Genomic DNA, 10,271 nt, shown 5'->3' with positions numbered 1-10,271 from the left:
GGGAAGTACAATAGTGTTTAGTCAAGACATCTGCATGTGAGAAACATGATGCAACGCAACCTCGGAAACATGATAGGAGCATGACAAATGGCAAATTCCTCCCAAATGGGTTGTGGGCTCGTAGCTGAATATATCATTCATCCAGCCTTACAAAATGAAATGTTATGGCCTCAGCATGTTTGTAAGAATGTAGGAAGTTGTGGAAGTGTCAAACAGCCAGGTGATGAACAAATAAGGTAATTACTTTTGCTCAATTTCAGTGCTCTCCAACCAAGTTGCATGAATCGAGGAGCAAATTGAAGTGAAGAGAAAATTCAGCAACTCTTGGAGGACAATGGAAGTTGCTAAAACCGCTTCATTATCGTTAATTAAGGTCCAATGCAGCCGTTTTTATCTCAATATCAAATCCTTTCTGGGTAACAATTAAGTACCTTACTGTGTTTTTTTTCCAATTAAAATGGTGAAAAATATAAAAAAGAATGATTCTTAGCAAAGAGCATTTCTCAAGCAAGAATTTTGCTAGGACTGAGTGGTCTGAGTGAGGAGGAAAAACTGAAAACTAGCTGTTATTGGTCTATTAAATAATTTACCGCCTGGTGATGTCACCAGGCAGGCCAAAACTCCATCCCACCAAAACAGGCAGAAATTTTAGGCTGTCTTTTTTAACCAGTTTTTACACTAAAAGTGCATTATCATAATTTTCACAATTTCACAGTATTATTCAAACCTCGTTGGATGGAAATATATATAAAACATAGGAAAATCAAGTTTTGACTGCACTGGGCCTTTAAAAGTAAAAAATGGATTTTGGCCCTTAGTCTTCGTTTGGGTTTTTGCTCATTTTCACTCAGTTTTGCTTATACAGTACTGGTAGAGTGTAGTACACAGTGGCATTGACTCATAAGAACTCATAATAAGTACTGGATATTCCAAAGGTGTCCCAGACCTAATTAATTTACTTTATACCTGTCAAAACCATGGACCCCCTCACACTCAGGACTGCTTAAGACGTCCTTTTGACTTATTAGTCAATGATAAGTTTGATCAAATTATGGCAATAACAAGTTTGATCAAATTAACTTAAGCCCTCACCTGACTCACCTTTGAAAATGCAGTAATTTGCATTCTTTAAAATCAGACTGACTGTATGGATTTGAGAAGAGCTTCTGTGGGTGCTCTGTTGACTACTTCAGCATAATATAGTGTTGTGCTGCAGACAGATAGTGCTTACTTGAACATGCTGGCATTTTGCCCGTGGGTTTCTCACGCTGACACTTTGAAGATGTCCAGGCCAGGGAAGACGTGATGAGGAAGAACGTCAACGTGTCTGTTGTCTATTTTATGGAGTTCTGGCAGTCTGAGAGAGTCAAGGAGATTCATGAAAACATTTTCAAGCATCAAAATGGAGTTGAAAGCATTCCTAGTTGAAAGCCCACATCTGCTGAGATGATTTGAGGGAGGAAAGTCATTTCTTATTTACTGACGCAAGATGTAAAAGAGAGACTAAAAAGCTAATGTCACCATGACATGAGAGGCTGCAAATTCTCTCTAGGCATAAATGTCATTTTGCTTTCATATTTGACAAGTGTTCCCTCCCAACTTCAGGCAGTTAATTAACTTTAGATTATATGTTTTTTTGTTGCAGTTGCATGCATTATTTATCTTCAATTAACATTTTAGCATTCTGTTGTGTAATTGGTAAAGTGTGAATGGATCACTCCTTGTGGATGTCTTGCACTCAGATGTAATCCTAATTCTCACTAGGCTTGAAATTCCCTTCACATATATTTCCAAAATGTCGATTTGTATCAAACCTTTAAGATGAGTATCATTGTTTACACAGTATCAAACTTTGGCTTAGATAGGGGTACATACACACACACACACCACACACACACACACACACACACACACACACACACACACACACACACACACACACACACACACACACACACACACACACACACACACACACACACACACACACAGGGTGGGGTGAATACTCCAATCAATAACATCAAATCAGCAAACACAATGAGATCATAAGGTAGAGTAAGGTTTAAACCAGTTGTCTTCTCTCAACCTGCCACCCATACAAAATCACAGCTCCTTCAGTAAACAGGTACACTGCCCTCCTATGGCCCTGGAAACATATTGCACTCTCATCTTATAACTAACATAAACTCAGACAGAACTAATGCGCTCAAATATTCTAGGCCTGAATGGAGACCATAGGAGCAAAATATATTATTTTGTCTTCCCAGTTTTTGTCAATGATGTATCAAGACATTTTTTCTCCATGGAGATACTTCTTGAATAGAGATCAATAAATGAATTTTGGGGGAGAGGAAAAGAGGAATTGTCCCTGCAGTCTCTGAGCTGAGTCAGATGTGAGGAGTCAAGTTTGGCTCATTAAGTGACTTAACAACTTAATACAGTGTGAAATAGGCTACTTTATATTCTCGTAAAAATCGGACTAAATAAAAATTTTTATTCAAGTAGGCTAATTTACAATAGTGATAAGACAAACTATAAAAACAGCTGTACTTACCATTGTTAATTACTTCATTATCCATAAAGTGATTAAATGACAATAGTATTTTATAGGCGTAAGGCACACCCTAACTGCGTCATATTAGGTTTTATAACTTGGTGTTTTATTATATATACACACTACCAGTCAAAGGTTTAGACACACCTACTCATTCAAGGATTTATCTTTATTTTTTACTATTTTCTACATTGTAGAATAATAGTGAAGACATCAAAACTATGAAATAACACATATGGAATCATGTAGTAACCAAAAAAGTGTTTGACTTTAGATTCTTCAAAGTAGCCACCATTTGCCTTGATGACACACTCTTGGCATACTCTCAACCAGCGTCATGAATGCTTTTCCAACGTTCTTGAAAGAGTTCCCATATGCTGAGCACTTGTTGGCTGCTTTTCCTTCACTCTGCCGTCCAACTCATCCCAAACCATCTCAATTGGGTTGAGGTTGGGTGATTGTGGAGGCCAGGTCATCTGATGCAGCACTCCAACACTCTCCTTCTTGGTCAAATAGCCCTTACACAGCCTGGAGGGGTGTTTTGGGTCATTGTCCTGTTGAAAAACAAATTATAGTCTCACTTAGTGCAAACCAGATGGGATGGTGTATCGCTGCAGAATGCTGTGGTAGCCATGCTGGTTAAGTGTGCCTTGAAATCTAAATAAATCACAGACAATGTCACCAACAAAGCACCCCCACACCATAACACCTCCTCCTCCATGCCTCACGGTGGGAACCACACATGCGGAGATCATCCGTTCACCTACTCTGCGTCTCACAAAGACACGGCGGTTGGAAACAAAAATCTCAAATTTGGACTCATCAGACCAAAGGACAGATTTCCACCCGTCTAATGTCCATTGCTCAGGTTTCTTGGCTCAAGCAAGTCTCTTCTTCAAATTGGTGTCCTTTAGTAGTGGTTTCTTTGCAGCAATTCGACCATGAAGGCCTGATTCACGCAGTCCCCTCTGAACAGTTGATGTTGAGATGTGTCTGTTACTTGAACTCTGTGAAGCATTTATTTGGGCTGCAATCTGAGGTGCAGTTAACTCTAATGAACTTATCCTCTGGCAGCAGCGGTAACTCCGGGTCTTCCTTTCCTGTGGCGGTCCTCATGAGAGCCAGTTTCATCATAGGGCTTGATGGTTTTTGCGACTGAACTTGAAGAAACTTTCAAAGTTTACATTTTCCAGATTGACTGACCTTCATGTCTTCAAGAAATGACAGACTGTCATTTCTCTTTGCTTATTTGAGCTGTTATTGCCATAATATGGAGTTGGTCTTTTACCAAATAGGGCTATCTTATGTATACCACCCCTACCTTGTCACAACACAACTGACTGACTCAAAAGCATTAAGAAGGAAAGAAATTCCACAAATTAACTTTTAAGAAGGCACACCTGTTACTTGAAATGCATTCCAGGTGACTACCTCATGAAGCTGGTTGAGAGAATGCCAAGAGTGTGCAAAGCTGTCATCAAGTCAAAGGGTAAAATATATTTTGATTTGTTTAACACTTTTTTGGTTACTACATGATTCCATATGTGTTATTTCATAGTTTTGATATCTTCACTACAATTAGTCTACAATGTAGAAAATAGTAAAATAAAGAAGAACCCTGGAATGAGTAGGTGTGTCCAAACTTTTGGCTGGTACTGTATATATATATATATATATATATATATATATATATATATATATATATATATATAATCCAGGCTCTGTCGTAGCCGGCCGCGACCGGGAGACCCATGGGGCGGCGCACAATTGGCCCAGTATTGTCCATGGTAGGGGAGGGAATGACCGGCAGGGATGTAGCTCAGTTGGTAGAGCATGGTGTTTGCAACGCCAGGGTTGTGGGTTCAATTCCCACGGGGGGCCAGTATAAAAAATGATGTATGCACTCACTAACTGTAAGTCGCTCTGGATAAGAGCGTCTGCTAAATGACCAAAATGTAAATGTAAAATATATATATATATATATATATTTGTATTACACTAGAGGGAGACAAAGACCTTTCGTAGATGTTACAATTGACGTTATGTCATGTTTTCTAAGATGTTAAGTCCCATTCTGTAACTAAATTGAGAGTAAAGCGATAGTAAATTGAGAGTAAAAGTGATAGGAAGTAGCATTGGCAGAGCACACAATGACACATTTGTTATGTTATTGCGAAGTTCTGTTGTTGCTGTTATCAAATTAAATCAAATTGTTGCTTACACAAATTTGGCTAATGTTATCGTGGGTGTAGCGAAATTCTTATGTTCCTAGCTACAACAGTACAGTAATACCTAACAATACAAAACAATACACGCAAATCCCAAGACATTTAAATAAAGGAATTAAGAAATATAGAAATATTAGAATGAGCAATGTCAGAGTCCAGAATATAAATATATATGTATATGATGGTGTGTATAGACATTATGGACAGTATATGAATAGAAAAGGTGTGTACAGCAGTAGTTATATATGATGAGCCTTGACTAGAATACAGTATATACAGTTGAAGTCGGAAATTTACATACATTTAGGTTGGAGTCATTAAAACTCGTTTTTCAACCACTCCACAAATTCCTTGTTAACAAACTATAGTTTTGGCAAGTCGGTTAGGACATCTACTTTGTGCATGACACAAGTAATCTTTCCAACAATTGTTTACAGACAGATTATTTCATTTATAATTCACTGTATCACAATTCCAGTGGGTCAGAAGTTTACATACACTAAGTTGACGGTGCCTTTAAACAGCTTGGAAAATTCCAGAAAATGATGTCATGGCTTTAGAAGCTTCTGATAGGCTAATTGACATCATTTGAGTCAATTGGAGGTGTCCCTGTGGATGTATTTCAAGGCCTACCTTCAAACTCAGTGCCTCTTTGCTAAGACCTCAGAAAAAAATGGTAGTCCTCCACAAGTCTGGTTCATCCTTGGGAGCAATTTCCAAAAGCCTGAAGGTACCACGTTCGTCTGTACAAACAATAGTATGCAAGTATAAACACCATGGGACCACACAGTCATCATACCGCTCAGGAAGGAGACGTGTTCTGTCTCCTAGAGATGAATGTACTTTGGTGTGAAAAGTGCAAATCAATCCCAGAACAACAGCAAAGGACCTTGTGAAGATGCTGGAGGAAACAGGTACAAAAGTATCTATATCCACAGTAAAACGAGTCCTATATCGACATAACCTGAAAGGCCGCTCAGCAAGGAAGAAGCCACTGCTCCAAAACCGCCATAAAAAAGCCAGACTACGGTTTGTTACTGCACATGGGGACAAAAATCGTAATTTTTGGAGAAATGTCCTCTGGTCTGATGAAACAAAAATAGAACTGTTTGGCCATAATGACCATCGTTATGTTTGGAGGAAAAAGGAGGTTCTTGCAAGCCGAAGAACACCATCCCAACTGTGAAGCACGGGGGTGGCAGCATCATGCTGTGGGGGTGCCTTGCTGCAGGAGGGACTGGTGCACTTCACTAAATATATGGCATCATGAGGAAGGAAAAGTATGTGGATATATTGAAGCAACATCTCAAGACATCAGTCAGGAAGTTAAAGCTTGGTCGCAAATGGTCTTCCAAATGGACAATGACCCCAAGTCTACTTCCAAAGTTGTGGCAAAATGGCTTAAGGACAACAAAGTCAAGGCATTGGAGTGGCCATCACAAAGCCCTGACCTCAATCCTATAGAAAATGTGTGGGCAGAACTGAAAAAGCGTGTGCGAGCAAGGAGACCTACAAACCTGACTCAGTTACACCAGCTCTGTCGGGAGGAATGAGCCAAAATTCACCCAACTTATTGTGGGAAGCTTGTGGAAGGCTACCCGAAACATTTGACCCAAGTTAAACAATTTAAAGGCAATGCTACCAAATACTAATTGAGTGTATGTAAACTTCTGACCCACTGGGAATGTGATGAAAGAAATAAAAGCTGAAATAAATCATTCTCTCTACTATTATTCTGACATTTCACATTCTTAAAATAAAGTGGTGATCCTAACTGACCTAAAACAGGGAATTTGTACTAGAATTAAATGTCAGGAATTGTGAAAAAAATTAGTTGAAATGTATTTGGCTAAGGTGTATGTAAGCTTCCGACTTCAACTGTCCATATAAAGTGGGTAAACAGTATGTAAACATTATTAAAGTGACCAGTGTACAATGACTATGTACATTGGGCAGCAGTCTCTAAAGTTCAGGGCAGGGTACTGGGCAGATGTCGGCTAGTGGTGACTATTTAACAGTCTGATGGCCTGGAGAAGAGGTGTTTTTCAGTCTCTCGGTCCCAGCTTTGATGCACCAGTACCGTCTCCGCCTTCAAATGAAAATATATTTTTTCGGGCACATGCGCCGAATACAACAGGTGTAGACTTTATCGTGAAATGCTTACTTACGAGCCCTTTCCCAACAATGCAGAGTTAAAAAGTACGAATTTTTTTAATTAAAAAGTACAATATTTTGGGGGGTTGTTGTAACAATAGTAACAATATCAAGGCTATATACATTTACATTTTAGTCATTTAGCAGATGCTCTTATCCAGAGCGACTTACAGTTAGTGAGTGCATACATTTTTTCATACTGGCCCCCCGTGGGAATCGACCCCACAACCCTGGCGTTGCAAGCACCATGCTCTACCAACTGAGCTACACGGGGCCCTATATACAAGTAGTACTGGTACCAACTCAGTATGCAGGGGAATGAGGTAGTTAAGGTAATATGTAAGTGTAAAAGTGACTAGGCAATCAGGATGGATAATTAACAGGGGTCAATGTGAATAGTCTGGGTAGCCATTTGCTTAACTGTTCAGCTGTCTTATTGCTTGTGGGTAGAAGCTGTTCAGGAGCCTTTTGGTCCTAGACTTGGCACTCCGGTACCACTTACCGTGCGGTAGCAGAGAGAACAGTCTATGACTTGGGTGGCTGGAGTCTTTGACAATTTTTAGGGCCTTCCTCTGACACCGCCTGGTATAGAGGTCCTGGATGGCTGGGAGCTTGGCCCCAGTGATGTACTAGGCCATACGCACTGCCCTCTGTAGAGCCTTGCGGTGGATGCAGTCAGTCAAGATGCTATCAATGGTGCAGCTGTATAACTTTTTGAGGATCTGAGGGCCTATGACAAATATTTTCAGCCTCGAGGAGACATTGTCATGCCCTCTTCACGACTGTGTTGGTGTGTCTGGACCATGTTAGGTCCTTAGTGATGTGGACACTGAGGAACTTGAAGCTCTCGACCCACTCGACTACAGCCCTGTCGATGTGAATGGGGGCATGCTCGGCCCTCCGTTTCCTGTAATCCACGATCAGCTCCTTTGTCTTGTAGACATTGAGGGAGGTCTTTGATCTCCTCCCTATAGGCTGTCTCATCATCGTCGGTGATCAGGCCTGCCACCATCGTGTCGTCAGCAAACTTAATGAAGGCGTTGGAGTTGTGCGCGGTCATGGGTGAACAGGGAGTACAGGAGGGGACTAAGCACGCACCCCTGAGGGGCTCCCGTGTTGAGGGTCAGCATGGCGAATGTGTTGTTCCCTACCCTCACCACCTTGGGGCGGCCCATCAGGAAGTCCAGGATCCAGTTGCAGAACGAGGTGTTCAGTCTTAGGGTGCTTAGCTTAGTGATGAGCTTGGAAGGCACTATGGTGTTGAATGCTGAGCTGTAGTAAATGAACAGCATTCTCACGTAGGTGTTCCTTTGTCCAGGTGGGAAAGGGCAGTGTGGAGTGCGATGGCGATTGCGTCATCCGTGGATCTGTTGGGGCGGTATGCAAATTGTAGTTGGGCCTAGGGTGACGGTTAAGGTGGAGGTGATATGATCCTTAACTAGCCTCTCAAAGTTAATGAGTGCTATGGGGTACAGGGACAATGGTGGACATCTTGAAGCAAGTGGGGACAACAGACTGGGATATAGAGAGATTGAATATGTTGTTGTTGTTGTGTAAAATGTTAATGAATTGTTGTGATGGATTGGCAATATTCCAGCTCCAATAGAACATCTAGCATGATTGAATTAATTTCTGTGATAAATGAATGTATTTCAGAGCAGTAACAGCCTGGTATAATTATAAAGTATTGAATGTGGGTCACAATTGTGGGTTGTACCCTTTGGGAGATAGGAAACTGTACCGTACTCCATAGATACGCTTGTTAAACAGAAGAGGAGGAAAAAGAATTACTGGCTGAATCAGTAGCAGCATACAGATAATGAAATGTTGAACTTTCATATCAATGATGTAGGCCTATGCTTTGGGTGCATTACTAGCTAAGGTTGTGATAACCCTTGTGCCCTGTACTATGTAGTCATTATCTTCATGTCTGGCTAGTGCATGACCCGCACAACTCTGTCATCATGGCATGGTTAAGTCGAAGCCAACCAATCTGCTCCCTGCTCGGGGCTTGCCTGAGTTGCTATAACGACAGATGCTATATCTGTCACCGGTGGCCCCAGAACAAGAACATGGCGGTGGTGAGATTGCTCTCCGAGGACTGCCCCCCATCCTAAGGTGCTTAACACCAGCTGTGCACTGCGGAGGTGGATGGATATTACAGATGGATGGCTAAACCCACCTAGACTTGGCCTAATTCATTCACACTCTACCTCCTCAGTCTCAATCAGCTTGGTGCCACCACCCCCAGTCCATCACCACCCCCAGTCCCCAGTCAAGACATGTCGTCGAAACCTTGTGGGTGGACTAGTCACATTGCATCTGTGGCAAATGGGATGATGCTCCTTTTCCCTGTGGTATTCACTATTCAGTCAATAACTAAATAGTTATATTTTATCTGTTATGTTTTTGAGGTATCTAAAAACCGTTACAATGCCTTCCTCTGTTATTAGTCACACAATCAGTAAGGAGGCTGACAGACAGCTTTGCACAAATTCTTATTGAGTGTTGATTTATTTTGAGCATTTCAATGAAACGCGACCTGCTTGTCTCGTCTCTGTGGCAACAGTGTAATTATATAGATTTTCAAGATCAATGTAGAACGACTTTACAAATGAGATAAGTATGGAGAAGGGTTCGGATACATTTGGAATGCATTGTCCTTTAATAGCTCAATACAGAGATAGTGTATAAGAGATACAGTGACATACATTTACATTTACATTTTAGTCATTTAGCAGACGCTCTTATCCAGAGCGACTTACAGTTAGACATACAGTATATGGTATGATTGTACACAATAGATACACTAATTGTAACTATAGAAGTAGGCACATATTTGAGTCTCAATAGCAATGCTACTGTAGATTAAAAAACAACAACCTAAACAGCCAGCATATGGTTTAGCATGATCAAGTATTTGGCTATTGGGGCATACAGTAGTTGTATTATGCAGCATCATTGTTTTGAATTTCTTCAGATGCCATTGAATAAACTTCATAGCTCACAACACGCTGAGTAAAAAAGCCATATTGATGATGTGAGTAAAAGATGGAGGAATCTCTGGGACCAATTACTGTGACTTTGTACCATCTTTTTTCTTCTTCTTTTGTAAAATAGCCTAGTCACTCTCTAAGATCCAAATACACATCTTCTCATACCAGGCTCTTTCTGTGGAAGAGAATTGAACTTAAAAAGGAGCTTCTGACATAGTTGGCTAAATGGAGCCTTGGAGTCACACTAAGAACCAGCGTGAGGACTCAGTGTTCATATCATAAACCACAGTCATACTGTGCATTAAACATATCATTTCACCAAACAACTTAAGTGAAGTA

Source organism: Coregonus clupeaformis, chromosome 6 (genome assembly GCF_020615455.1).
Source record: "Coregonus clupeaformis isolate EN_2021a chromosome 6, ASM2061545v1, whole genome shotgun sequence".
NCBI classification, from domain to species: domain Eukaryota; kingdom Metazoa; phylum Chordata; class Actinopteri; order Salmoniformes; family Salmonidae; genus Coregonus; species Coregonus clupeaformis.
Note: the sequence above shows the minus strand (reverse complement) of the source record.